General features: G+C 46.3%; 1 long non-coding RNA gene across 1 annotated transcript; it reads left to right on the forward strand.

The window, feature by feature from the left end:
• Positions 1-254: 254 nt before the first annotated feature.
• Positions 255-13170, forward strand: LOC138367907 (uncharacterized). Its single transcript, XR_011229468.1, has 2 exons — positions 255-1538; positions 12577-13170. It is a non-coding gene; the product is annotated as an uncharacterized lncRNA (long non-coding RNA).
• The last annotated feature ends 2558 nt before the right edge of the window (positions 13171-15728 follow it).

The following is a 15728-nucleotide window of genomic DNA, read 5'->3' on the forward strand; positions in this document are numbered from 1 at the left end:
CCCCGGCGGGGGCCCCCGTCCCTGCCGGGGGCCCCTGGGTGCTGATTCCCACCTGGGGCCCTCCGGTGTGGATCCCGACCCGGGGCCCTCCAACAGTACTGGTACAGGTGACTCTACAACAGACGATGAAGGTTACTGCCTAGTCCAAGGCAGAAGTGGCAAGAAACGGGACAGGTTACAGCGACAGGGTGAGCAGCAACAGCAACCTCAACAACAACAACAACAACAACGACGACAAGACGAAGACAGTGAGTGGCACACCCTAATCTTTCCTGCAATGGGATTGACAGCAGCAGAGAAGTACAGATGGATTATTGAGGCCGCCCGCGCCCACAGAGCAGAGTATCGTATAGAGACCAGGTGTGTAGGTGGCAATGTTAGTGCACGGGTGCAGGGTCACCGTGCCCTGAAGTACTTCACAGAGACCAGTCTCGAGCATCAAGGTAAGAATTGTTGGAAGCAAACCCACAGACAAGACAAACTAAAATTATAATTAAGAACTATAGTATTCATGTTGACGTGGAATTTCTCAAGGACTATGAACAGATTGTTTGGGTCGAGCGCAACACTGGACCAGGGGGACTGGCCAAAAATCAAGCAATTGCTATGTGGAAGGAAGACCTGCCCCAAGTCATTCAAATACCAGGCATGAGGGAGTGCAAAGTGGAGAGGTATATTGGCAGCCCGTCCTTGTGTGGCAACTGTCAACGGTGGGATCACAGAACGTGGCAATGTGATCGCCCAATTAGGTGTGGGTGTTGCAGTGGCTCTCACGACACCAAGCAGTGCCTAGCTAAGCTTGCATCGGGTGGGGGTGGCGGGGTAACACCTAAATGTGCCAACTGCAAGCAACCCCACCATGCTTGGAACAGGTATTGCAGCGCGAGGCCTGCATGGCGGGGCTCGAAACCACCGAATCAAACCACAGGTGGACCAGTGAACAGGGGCGGGAATGGCACCGTTAACAGTACCACAGCAGGCCAGGGTTCAGTTCAGGGACCAGCCCAGGGTCCAGCTCACAGTAGACCGACAACAGTCTGGGGTAGTGATCACTCAGTGAACAGGGAAACCCAGGGTTGGGTGGTGGGGGGAATCAGGCGTGGGGCGGGGGCAGTGTAGCCAGCCACCACCGCTCCCCCATCCCTGAGGCCTTTCCACCTCTCTCCCCTCCAGGAAACCCACCCACCCATACCTCAATCTCTACCCACGGTGTCACACCACTACCACCACCTACCCTCCCAATCCATACCAATGAATCAGACCCCTCCACTGTCTCCCATCTGCCTCCCCCTCCAGGCACTCCTGACCCCCAGGAGGTCGTCACTCAGGTTTGTGTTGCAGCAATATTAGACTGCATGATAAGATCTCATCCAGTCGTCCACCAAATATTGCAAAAGCAGACGGAACTTGAGAAAGCCCTCTGCCAGATTAAGACGACTCAGGAACACATCCTTCAAATCCTGCAACGGCAGAGTCCATCAAGTGGAGGTCCTGCAAGCCAGAGCCTGGTGCAAGATGATGCAACACATACTGCCGAGGTACGTCAGCAGACACAACCAGGACACCAGCACACCAGTCCACACAGTAACACCAGTGCACACAGTGACACCAGTGTACACAGTAACACCAGTGCACACAGTAACACCAGTGCTCACAGTGACACCAGTGTTCACATTAACACCAGTGCACACAGTAACACCAGTGCACAAAGTAACACCAGTGCACACAGTAACACCAGTGCACACAGTAACACCAGTGCACACAGTAACACCAGTGCACACAGTAACACCAGTGCACAAAGTAACACCAGTGCACACAGTAACACCAGTGCACACAGTAACACCAGTGCACACAGTAACACCAGTGCACACAGTAACACCAGTGCACACAGTAACACCAGTGCACACAGTAACACCAGTGCACAAAGTAACACCAGTGCACACAGTAACACCAGTGCACACAGTGACACCAGTGCACACAGTAACACCAGTGCACACAGTAACACCAGTGCACACAGTGACACCAGTGCACACAGTAACACCAGTGCACACAGTAACACCAGTGCACAAAGTAACACCAGTGCACACAGTAACACCAGTGCACAAAGTAACACCAGTGCACACAGTAACACCAGTGCACACAGTAACACCAGTGCACACAGTAACACCAGTGCACACAGTAACACCAGTGCACACAGTAACACCAGTGCACAAAGTAACACCAGTGCACACAGTAACACCAGTGCACACAGTGACACCAGTGCACACAGTAACACCAGTGCACACAGTAACACCAGTGCACACAGTGACACCAGTGCACACAGTAACATCAGTGCACACAGTAACACCAGTGCACAAAGTAACACCAGTGCACACAGTAACACCAGTGCACACAGTAACACCAGTGCACACAGTAACACCAGTGCACACAGTAACACCAGTGCACACAGTAACACCAGTGCATACAGTAACACCAGTGCACACAGTAACACCAGTGCACAAAGTAACACCAGTGCACACAGTAAAACCAGTGCACACAGTGACACCAGTGCACACAGTGACACCAGTGCACACAGTAACACCAGTGCACACAGTAACACCAGTGAACAAAGTAACACCAGTGCACACAGTAACACCAGTGCACACAGTGACGCCAGTGCACACAGTAACACCAGTGCACACAGTAACACCAGTGCACACAGTAACACCAGTGCACAAAGTAACACCAGTGCACACAGTGACACCAGTGCACACAGTAACACCAGTGCACACAGTAACACCAGTGCACACAGTAACACCAGTGCACACAGTAACACCAGTACACACAGTAACACCAGTGCACAAAGTAACACCAGTGCACACAGTAACACCAGTGCACACAGTGACACCAGTGCACACAGTAACGCCAGTGCACACAGTAACACCAGTGCACACAGTAACACCAGTACACACAGTAACACCAGTGCACACAGAAACACCAGTGCACAAAGTAACACCAGTGCACACAGTGACACCAGTGCACACAGTAACACCAGTGCACACAGTAACACCAGTGCACACAGTAACCCCAGTACACACAGTAACATCAGTGCACACAGTAACATCAGTGCACACAGTAACGCCAGTGCACACAGTAACACCAGTGCACACAGTAACACCAGTACACACAGTAACACCAGTGCACAAAGTAACACCAGTGCACACAGTAACACCAGTGCACACAGTGACACCAGTGCACACAGTAACGCCAGTGCACACAGTAACACCAGTACACACAGTAACATCAGTGCACACAGTAACACCAGTGCACACAGTAACGCCAGTGCACACAGTAACACCAGTGTACACAGTAACACCAGTGCACACAGTGACACCAGTGCACACAGTAACGCCAGTGCACACAGTAACACCAGTGCACACAGTAACACCAGTACACACAGTAACACCAGTGCACACAGTAACACCAGTGCACAAAGTAACACCAGTGCACACAGTGACACCAGTGCACACAGTAACACCTGTGCACACAGTAACACCAGTACACACAGTAACACCAGTGCACACAGTAACACCAGTGCACACAGTAACACCAGTGCACACAGTAACACCAGTGCACACAGTGACACCAGTGCACACAGTAACCCCAGTACACACAGTAACATCAGTGCACACAGTAACATCAGTGCACACAGTAACGCCAGTGCACACAGTAACACCAGTGCACACAGTAACACCAGTACACACAGTAACACCAGTGCACAAAGTAACACCAGTGCACACAGTAACACCAGTGCACACAGTGACACCAGTGCACACAGTAACGCCAGTGCACACAGTAACACCAGTACACACAGTAACATCAGTGCACACAGTAACACCAGTGCACACAGTAACGCCAGTGCACACAGTAACACCAGTGTACACAGTAACACCAGTGCACACAGTGACACCAGTGCACACAGTAACGCCAGTGCACACAGTAACACCAGTGCACACAGTGACACCAGTGCACACAGTGACACCAGTGCACACAGTGACACCAGTGCACACAGTAACACCAGTGCACACAGTAACGCCAGTACACACAGTAACACCAGTGCACACAGTAACACCAGTGCACACAGTAACACCAGTGCACACAGTAACGCCAGTGCACACAGTAACACCAGTGCACACAGTGACACCAGTGCACACAGTAACGCCAGTACACACAGTGACACCAGTGCACACAGTAACACCAGTGCACACAGTGACACCAGTACACACAGTAACACCAGTGCACACAGTAACGCCAGTGCACACAGTAACACCAGTGCACACAGTGACACCAGTGCACACAGTAACACCAGTGTACACAGTGACACCAGTGTACACAGTAACGCCAGTACACACAGTAACACCAGTACACACAGTGACACCAGTGCACACAGTAACACCAGTGCACACAGTGACACCAGTGTACACAGTAACACCAGTGCACACAGTAACGCCAGTGCACACAGTAACGCCAGTACACACAGTGACACCAGTGCACACAGTAACACCAGTGCACACAGTGACACCAGTACACACAGTAACACCAGTGCACACAGTAACGCCAGTGCACACAGTAACACCAGTGCACACAGTAACACCAGTGCACACAGTAACGCCAGTACACACAGTGACACCAGTGCACACAGTAACGCCAGTGCACACATTGACACCAGTACACACAGTAACATCAGTGCACACAGTAACGCCAGTGCACACAGTAACACCAGTGCACACAGTGACACCAGTGCACACAGTAACATCAGTGCACACAATAACGCCAGTGCACACAGTGACACCAGTGCACACAGTAACGCCAGTGCACACAGTGACACCAGTGCACACAGTAACGCCAGTACACACAATAACACCAGTGTACACAGTGACACCAGTGCACACAGTAACACCAGTGCACACAGTAACACCAGTGCACACAGTAACGCCAGTGCACACAGTGACACCAGTGCACACAGTGACACCAGTGCACACAGTAACACTAGTGCACACAGTAACACCAGTGCACACAGTGACACCAGTGCACACAGTAACGCCAGTACACACAGTAACACCACACACCATGGAATACACGATGACACATGTGAACATAAAAATTACACACGTGCAGCTGATGACAAACAACCTCAAAATGAATAATCACAATGAACAACATCTCACTATACTGCAATGGAACTGTAATGGAGTTCGCAATAGAATTAATGACATCATACAGTACGTCCGTGAACACCAAACTGATGTCATAGTGCTACAGGAGACGATGGTAGGTGATGACTTCAACCCAAGGTTCAGCGGTTATCGCAAGTTCTCCCTGCCCTCTGGGGAAAGAAAACGGGGTCTCATCACTTTTGTAAATAACAACATTCCCGCACAGATTATTGATGACCTGCACATGGGGGATGAGTTTGAATCACTGGGAGTAACCCTTTACTTAAACAATAATGCTCTACATATAATCAACCTATATGTGCCACAGAGTAAACTTGACCTTGACACACTGCCTGAGTTTGTTAATGAAGAACCTACCCTGCTGGTCGGTGACCTGAATGCAAGACACCCACACTTTGGTGCCAACTGTCATCAGCCCAATGGCAATGGACGGAAACTGTCACTCTTTGTCAGGGGAAGTGAAAACCTTAGGGTCCTGGGTGATGAACAGCCAACTCACCTCAGAGGAGGAAGATTAGACTATGCTCTCCTGCTGAATGCACAGGACACAGATGCCAGTACACACATTGTGCACAGTTTATGTAGTGACTACTGGGCACTAATTACCACCGTCGACATGAGCAAGAGAAGGAAAGAGACGAATAAAAGAAAAAGGTTATCACTCGGACCAGATATGAGGCCGCACTTCATAAACAGGATGAGTGACTGGTTCACGGAATACCAAATCCCAGAAGACATTGACACATTTGTTGATGACCTTAACCACCACATTGAGAGCTGTCTAAGAGTACCGCGCCGTACGCCTGGGCGAAGTAACCCTCAGAGGAAGAAAATAAAATGGTATGAGAATGATTACATAAAGATGCTTAATGCAAATGTGCGAGACATGAGTAGAGAGTACCGGAGACATCCCACTGAAAGTAACCAAGAGTTGTTTAAAACTGTGTGTCAAGTAGCCAGGGAAGAGAAGATTAAAGAGCGGGAAAGACAATGGCATGAGTTCACTAGCTCTATTGGACGGGAAACATCTGCAAGACAAGTGTGGGCAAAAATTCAGATAGCTAAGGGGGGCTGAGCCCGGCCTGCGGCTCACAAAGACCCCCAGGGTAAGGCTGAGGTACTAATTTACAAGTGGAGTGATGCAGCACCCTCCTCCTCCCTCCCTGCAGAAATCAGCAGAGAACAGCTCCTGCGACATGATGACAGAAGAATTAGGATAACAAGAGCACTGTCTAGTGATGACGAATATGGGGAACCAATCACAGCCCAAGAAGTAAGGGGCGCTATGAAAAAGGGTAAAAGTACAGCACCTGGTGAAGATGGCGTCACCTACGACATACTCAATGCACTGTGTGAAGTGTCTGGGAATCCACTACTCCACCTGTTTAACAAGTCATTCCTAAGTGGAGTGTTGCCCACACAATGGAAACACGCACTAATTATTTCCATACCGAAGCGTAATGACCATGGTAATTACAGACCTATCAATCTCGTGTCATGCACTTGTAAGATGCTTGAAAGGATCATCCTAAACCGACTGTTGCACAAAATAGGCAGGTTAGGGGAGGGGGTCAATGTATTTGTTAAAGGACGGAGCACAGCAAATTGTATAGTTAATTACTTGGCTAATGACACGGCTAGGTACTCTGTATTTGTTGACTTGAAAGGAGCCTTCGACAAAGCACAGGGGATTGCGATTCTGGACGAGCTTGCATGCATGGGTGTTAAGGGGAGACTCATGAAATGGGTTCAAGACTACCTCACAGGAAGGAAAGCCAAGGTTTGCTTCAATGGAGCAGTCTCCAGAACAATGAATATGGAACTCGGGACCCCCCAAGGCGGAGTCTTAAGCCCTACCCTATTCAATGTACTTATGAACGCCATTGCAAATATTGATTTTCCGGAAGGAACACAACAAGTGGGATATGCAGATGATGTCCTAATACAAGCTCCCACCTTGGGAAAAATTTAACAGTCCATTGAACGCCTTGGAAGGAAATGTATTGAGCTCGGTTTCACTCTCTCCACAAACAAGACGAAGGCATACTCCCATCACAAGCGGAGAGCAAATGAAGAACTGCAAATTAATGGTGTAACACTTGAATGGGTTGACCACTATCGGTACCTTGGCGTCACTGTCGGCTCTAACAAGGGAAAGAAAGAGGAGCTCAATCAACTCATAGTAATATGCAAAAGTCGACTCAGGGCACTGAAAGCTATGACCTGGAATGGACATAGAGCCTCTATTGCCGTGCTTAAAATGATGTACACAGCCTATGTACGCTCCGTCATAGACTATGCCGCACCAGCTCTGTGCACCTACTCCCAAAGCGATATGAAAAGGCTTGAAAGCATTCAAAATGAAGCCATGACAATCATTCTTGGAGTTCCAAGAACTGCCAAAACGTCTAATCTACGAGATAAGTTGTCCCTTCCCAGTGTTAAAAGCAGAATTCAGGAGCTGAATGCTAAGCTTGCAATTAGGGTAGCTAGAGATCCCCATTACAATGATATTGCTAAGAAAAAACTGAGCTCTGTGCTACTTTCAGGGGGAGAAGCAAAAAATGGCATCACAGAGCAGTCTGCTACCTTGAAGAGCTTCATCTGCCTGAGCAAGCTCGTGAGCTCCTGCCTGTAGAGAGGTTACCTCCCTGGGAGGACGACTCATGCAAGATCATCATCAATGAAATGGCAATGAAAAAATTCAACATGATACCACAAGAAATGAGGCACAAGTATCTCGAGGAAATTTATAAAGAAGCCGGAGATGAACTAGATCAAATCTACACTGACGGGTCATCTATTCCTGTCAATGGCAGGGCTGGTGCAGCATACACGGTAATCAAGGATAATACTCTTCAACGCAGAAATGAAGAAAAAGCACGTATTGAGAACTATGCCTCTTCAACGCAAGCAGAGCTAACTGCCATTGTTATGGCGTTAAGGTTTTGAACGGAACACTAATGGTGCAGTGATTTGCACCGATTCAAAAGCAGCACTGCAAAGCCTAAGTAAAAATCAGGCAGAAAATCTTGCAATAGTCGCTGAAATTAAGAGAGCTGTGAGAGTACTTACCAATCAGGGAAGAGTCATCAAGTTTCTGTGGATCCCCTCCCATGTTGGAATATGTGGGAATGAACGAGCAGATGTGCTGGCTGCTGAAGGTGCTGAAGGAGACCATATTGAATACTTCATACCCAAGACTCAACTACAAATTAGAGCTATTATCAGGCAACATCACCGTGACAAGGTAACTGAGGAAAGGAGGATAGAAGCACAAACCAGTGAATCTGTACGATGGTAGAACATGGTTGCAGCTGGCAATCCCAATCATTATGGCCGAAGAGGAGGACGACTAGGGAGAGAATCAGTAATAGCGAGAATCCGTCTTGGATACAAATATCCATGGAGATTTGGAATGGAAACAACAGTTGATCAGCGAAGTTGCAGAATCTGTGGTGAGAGTGATGGACACCGCCTTGACCACTATCTACGTGAATGTGAACACCTGAGAGACATTAGGAATATGTGTAGAATAATAAACCCCACATTGTTTGAGTTAGGAAAAACACTATTTGTCAAATATTGATACTGTTTTCCCCATTTTGCACTCGCAAGATATCGTAAGCTTTTAAGGGTTGATAAATGTTAATCTTCTTGTTTGAGGAGCTGTTCACTTGAGACAGTTAAGCAAGTCCCAGCTGTGTCTGGGTACAAGTGACAGGATGAACAACCCAGCGGGTTTTCTTCCTATTGGGGAGTGTTGTACTTTCTGCTATGGCGGTATGTCCACTCACAAGATGAGTGGCGCTGCCCAATAACCTCGCCCCTCTGGGCAAAATTTAATATGTATGTATGTATGCATGTATGAATGCATGTATGTACGTATGTATGTATGTATGCATGTATGTATGTATGTATGTTTTTTTTTTACTATTATTTTCTACCACAGACGTGGCCACACATTTACAATGCTAACCAGCATATATACATTTTCTTCTGTCCTCCATGGACAGGGTTAGAGAAGTGTTAAACATATAGTTCAAGGGTTTATTGAACACTCAACCACAGAAGGTGATTCGGTGCTTTTAAAATGCTAAGCTAACCTACATACGTAAATACATAGATACACGGATTTACGTATGCCCAACATAAAGTGTTTGATGTGTCTTTTACATAGTGTCATTAATGTACATTCACAAAGGTGAAATTTAATTCTGATCAGCTTCCATATATACTTTATACCCATACATATACATACACACACACATATACATACATATATAAACACACACATGCATTCACATACATTTGTCTCATTTACTCTGACAGGGTGAGAGAGCTGATAAAGAAACTAGTGTGCCATTAAGCACCTAATCACTGAAGGTGCTTTTACAAGCTCAGATTATATAGTTACATCATATATATACATTGTATGATTGATATAATACATGGTCAATCTTGGATACAAGTCCAATATATCATCAAGTGTTCCAGTTCTCATATAGTAATTACAGAGTTCAGCATACCTTAGCCCAGGAGGGCGAAAGTCAGTCAGTATGGGACATTCTACAATATAATGTTCAAGAGAGTGCATGTTTTCTCTTTCACAAAGTTGACACATTGTGTACTCGACATTTGGGTTATGAGAAAGCTGCCAGATACGTCTATATCCCAGGCGTATTCTGGCCACTATAACATCACATTGCCGGGTTCTTGTTCTATTAGTCCCATATGTGAATGTCTCCTCACGATATCTATCATAATATTTAATGCTACAACTTTCAGGTCTTTGAGAATTTGTTAGGTCGGTGAGAATTTCATTAGATATTTGTTTAAGTATTCTCTTTGTCACTGCTAATGAAACACCCATATCAATTTGTACCACTGGTTTTAACCACTGGAGAAGACTGTGCAGGATATGATGGATTTTGTCACAATGAAGTGCCAGGAAGCTGCAGACAATTTTACCAAAGTCCAAAAGGAGATAAACGAAAAATATCAGAAGAATCCATGGTTCAACCAGGAATGTAAGGTAGCGAAGCAATTGAGTAAAAGAACATGGAGAAACTACAGGAATAACAGAACACCAGAGAGCAGGGAGAGATACCAGAGGGCCAGAAATGAGGACATCAGAGTGAGGAGAGAAGCAGAGAGATAGTATGAAAATGATAATGCGAGTAAAGATAAGACCCAACCAAAACTGCTCCACAGCCACATCACGAGGAAAACAGCAGTAGAAGGAACAGGTGATGAAACTGAGAAAAGGGGAGAACAGATACACAGAGAATGATATGGAGGTGTGTAAAGAGCTCAACAAGAGATTCCAGGAGGTCTTCGCAGAAGAACAAGGAGAAGCCCCTGCACTTAATGAGGCAAACCAAGCAACCTTGGAGGCTTTTGACCTCACCAGTGATGAGGTCAAAAGGAATCTGTTGGAGCTGAATTTAACAGAGGCTATTGGATCTTACAGAATCTCACCTTGGATACTAAAAGAAGGTGCAGAGACACTATGTGTGCCACTTTCAATGGTGTATAACAGGTCACGGGAAACAGGAGACTTACCAGAAAGTTGGAAGACAGCTAACGTAGTCCCAATATATAAGATGGGTGACAGACAAGAGACACTGAACTATAGGCCAGTTTCCCTAATTAGTATACCGTGCAAAGTGATGGAGAAGATCGCGAGGAAAAGGCTCGTAGAGCATCTAGAGGGAAATAGTTTTGTGACACACCACCAACAGGGTTTCAGAGATGGTACATCGTGCCTCACAGGTTTAATTGAATTCTATGCCCAAACAACAAAAAATTAGGCAAGAAAGAGAAGGGTGGGCAGACTGCATTTTCTTGGACTGTCAGAAAGCCTTTGACACAGTACCCCATAAAAGGCTGATACAAAAGTTGGAGCAACAGGCAGGAGTAAAAGGTAAGGTGCTCCAGTGGATAAGGGAGTATCTAAGCAACAGGAAACAGCGAATAACTGTGACGGGGGGAAGACCTCAAAGTGGCGAGATGTCACCAGTGGAGTCTCACAGGGCTCTGTACTTGGACCCAGCCTGTTTCTAATATATGTAACTCGTTATAGACTCGTTACTCTCATAGTTTGCTGATGATGCAAAAATTATGAGAAGAAACAAGACTGATGCAGATAGACATAGACTACACGATGACCTGGACAAACTGGAGGAATGGTCTAGAAAATGTCTACTAAAGTTCAACTCAGGAAAGTGTAAAGCAATGAAATTAGGCGAAGGAAGCGGAAGGCTGAACACAAGGTGCCATCTGGGAGGGGAAATCCTGCATGAGTCAAATAAAGAGAAAGATCTGGGGGAGGGGTTGATATCACACCGAACCTGTCCCCAGAGGCCCACATCAAAAAGATATCATCAGCGGCATATGCTAGGTTGGCCAATATAAGAACTGCCTTTAGAAACTTGTGTAAGGAATCGTTCAGGACCCTGTATACCACTTATGTTAGACGAATCCTGAAATATGCAGCTCCAGCCTGCTGTCTATATCTAGTTAAACACAAGACAAAGTTAGAGAAGATTTAGAGGTATGCCACCAGACTTGTCCTGGAACTGAGAGGTATGAGCTACGAGGAAAGGCTGAAGGAGCTGAACCTCACGTCCTTGGAAAACAGAAGAATAAAGGGAGACATGATAACCACCTACAAAATTCTCAGGGGAATTTACAGGGTGGACAAAAACAAACTCTTTAACACGGCTGGAACACGAAGAAGGGGACACAGGTGGAAACTTAGTACCCAAATGAGCCACAGAGACATTAGAAAGAATTTTTACAGTGTCAGAGTAGTTAACAAGTGGAATAAATTAAGCAGTGATGTGGTGGAGGCTGACTCCATACAAAGTTTAAAATGTAGATATGATAGAGCCCAGTACGCTCAGGAATCTGTACACTAGTTGATTGACAGTTGAGAGGCAGGATCAAAGAGACAAAGCTCATCCCCCGCAAGCACAAATAGGTGAGTACAAATAGGTGGCACAACACACACTTAGGTAGCAACCCGTAACAGCTGTCTAACTCTGTTACGAACCCAAGTTCATCGTCAGAGCACGGAGCAGCGACATCAACTCCATCTGTGAGTCCGCTCCCAAAACCCTCACTAATTGGACGAGGCCATCTAGTAGTGACAAGACTATACCAGCCAGAAATGCTAGATTCTTGTCCTATTAGCTCGAGAGGTAGCCGGTGATGACCTCTGGTGAGGTGACGCTTAGACAATCAGCGCCATCTATGGAACGAAAAGGTGTTCATTTGTGTCTAACCCAGTAAGTGATGTTTCCCAGTGGTCCCCATGTAGTGTCCCAGTGTACTGATGACGTGTCTGTATTTACAGAGTCAACGTAGGGCTGCTGTGATGCAAGAAGAGTCAGTCTACCCAAGGCAGCCAAGGTCTCTACACCATTCTGCTTTACAGAAGCAGTGAGCCGCCGCTGGACGAGAACTGTAGTGTTCAACTGTCTGCCTGAGGAGTGGCAGTGATGGGATTCGCCGTACCTGGGGCTGGCTGGTGGAAAAGACAACCGACTGTGGTGCCAAAAGAGGAGAGTAACCAGCGAGTTACACGAAGCTCCTGCCTAGGGCTCGCAACCCTAGTATTCACTCGTGAAGTGGCCTAACAGCGTGAGGCTGATTGGTACCTGCCAGCAACAGGCTGGACTGTGGTTGTGGGCCTTCACGACGAGACACCTAGTGGAATTGTGATTTGACTGGCCAGTGGCCAGGGTAGACTCATCGCTGTTTCCTGGTACCTGCTGAGGGTAGTGCCACGGATAAGGAAACCCAGTACAAGACTGCACGGAGTGAGCTTCGCCGAGTGTTCAGTGTCTTCAGAAAGAGACGATGATGTACATAGTGTAGTAATATTTTCCGTTTAAGACTTTTATATATATATGGTGATGGGAAGATTAATTATATATGGTTAAAGTGACGAACTTGTGTATTTAATGTACCTCCCCTTTTTATTTTAATTGCATTACTGAGCTCACCTCTTGAAAGCCTCTACTAACTTGGAGCAGAATATATGAACTTTCGTACCACCTGAAAAGAACCTGGTTGCGTCCCATTGTGGCCGTAACAAACTCCCAGGTACCTATTTACGGCTAGGTAGACTAGGTAAGACTAGACTAGGTAGACTAGATACCTAGGTAACAGGAGCATCTGGGTGAAAAAACTGTCCATTTTGTTTCCCGCCGGCACTGGGAATCAAACCCAGGACCACAGGATTACGTATCCAGCGTGATGTCCTCTCGGGCACCGGCGCCCCGTTGGGTGTGTGTGTACTCACCTAGATGTGCTTTCGGTGGTTGAGCTCTGGCTCTTTGGTCCCGCCTCTCCACCATCAATCAACAGGTGTACAGGTTTCTGAGCCTATTGGGCTCTATCATATCTACACTTGAAACTGTGTATGGAGTCAGCCTCCACCACATCACTTCCTAATGCATTCCATTTGTCACCCACTCTGACACTAAAAAAGTTCTTTCTAATATCTCTGTGGCTAATTTACACACTCAGTTTCCACCTGTGTCCCCTAGTGGGTGTGCCCCTTTTGTTAAATATCCTGTCTTTATCAACCCTGTCGATTCCCTTGAGAATCTTGAATGTGGTGATCATGTTCCCTCCTAACTCTTCTGTCTTCCAACGAAGTGAGGTTTATTTCCCGTAGTCTCTCCTCGTAGCTCATACCTCTCAGCTCGGGTACTAGTCTGGTGGCAAACCTTTGAGCCTTTTTCAGTTTAGTCTTGTGCTTGACTATCCTAGAAACACAAACCGAAACTGTCTCTATTTTCCGCTTGTTACAACTTGTAATAAAGTTGTTACATCTTGGCTTAACGTGTTTATGACGTATTAGACGGTTGTTACAACTTGCTATATTGGTTGTTATAACTGGTTAGGTGTTAAAACTTGTTCGAGCGTTATACTAACGTCGTAGTTTCGGTGTGTGTTTGGTGGGTAGATATGGACTCCATGCATACTCCAGGATTGGTCTGACATATGTGGTATATACTGTTCTGAAAGATTCCTAACACAAGTTTCTAAAGGCCTTTCTTATGTTAGCCAACCTGGCATATGCTGCTGATGTTATCCTCTTGATATGAGCTTCATCGGAAAGGTCTGGCATGATATCAACCCCCAGGTCATTCTCTCTCTCTGTCTCTTGAAGTATTTCATCTCCCAAATGATACCTTGTATCTGGTCTCCTGCTTCCAACCCCTATCTTCATTACATTACATTTGCTTGGGTTAAACTCTAACAACCATTTATTCGACCATTCCTGCAGCTTGTTCAGGTCTTCTTGAAGCCTCAAGCTGTCCTCCTGTCTTAATCCTTCTCATAATTTTGGCGTCGTCAGCAAACATTGAGAGGAATGAGTCTATACCCTCTGGGAGATCATTTACGTATATCAGAAACAGGATAGGTTCGAGTACAGAACTTTGTGGGACTCCACTGGTGACTTCACGCCATTCTGAGGTCTCACCCCTCACTGTAACTCTCTGCTTCCTATTGCTTAGGCACAGTACCCTTTTATGGGGTACTGTGTCAAAAGCTTTCCGACAGCCCAAAAAAAATGCAGTCCGCCCATCCTACTTTTTCTTGCTTAATCTTTGTCACCTGATCGTAGAATTCTATCAATCCTGTAAGGCAAGATTTACCCTCCCTGAACCCATGTTGATGGGGTTGTCACGAAGTCTCTTCTCTGCAGATGTGTTACTAGTTTTTTTCTCACAATCTTCTCCATGACCTTGCATGGTATACAAGTTAAGGACACTGGCCTGTAGTTCAGTGACTCTTGTCTGTCACCCTTTTTGTATATTGGTACTACATTAGCAGTCTTCCATATTTCTGGTAGGTCTCCCATTTCCAGTGACCTACTATACACTATGGAGAATGGCAAGCAAAGTGCTTCTGCACACTCCTTCAATACCCATGGTGAGATTCCGTTCGGCCCAACAGCTTTTCTCACGTCCTGCTCCAATAGGCGCTTCTTGACCTCATATCTTGTAGCTTCGAACCTTTCCAAAGTCACCTGGTTTGCTGCCACCTCTCCTAGCGCCGTGACTTCTCCCTGTTCTATTGTAAAGACCTCCTGGAACCTTTTGTTGAGTTCTTCACACACCTCTTTTTCATTCTCTGTGTACCTGTCCTCGCCCATCCTAAGTTTCATCGCCTGTTCCTTCACTGTTGTCTTTCTCCTGATGTGACTGTGTAGTAGCTTTGGTTCGGTCTTGGCTTTATTAGCTATATCATTTTCATACCTTTTCTCAGCTGCTCTTCTCACACTAACATACTCGTTCCTGGTTCTCTGGTATCTCTCTACTTTCTGGTTTTCTGTTATTACGGAAGTTCCTCTATGCCCTTTTGTTCAGCTCCTTTGTTTTCATACATTCCCTATTAAACCACGGATTCTTCTTTTGCATCTCTGTTTTTTTCCTGTCGGGCTAGGACAAACCTGCTTACAGCCTTCTGACAGTTTTGGGTGACATAGTT

The sequence above is a fragment of the Procambarus clarkii genome, chromosome 23, assembly GCF_040958095.1.
Source record: "Procambarus clarkii isolate CNS0578487 chromosome 23, FALCON_Pclarkii_2.0, whole genome shotgun sequence".
In the NCBI taxonomy this organism is placed as follows: domain Eukaryota; kingdom Metazoa; phylum Arthropoda; class Malacostraca; order Decapoda; family Cambaridae; genus Procambarus; species Procambarus clarkii.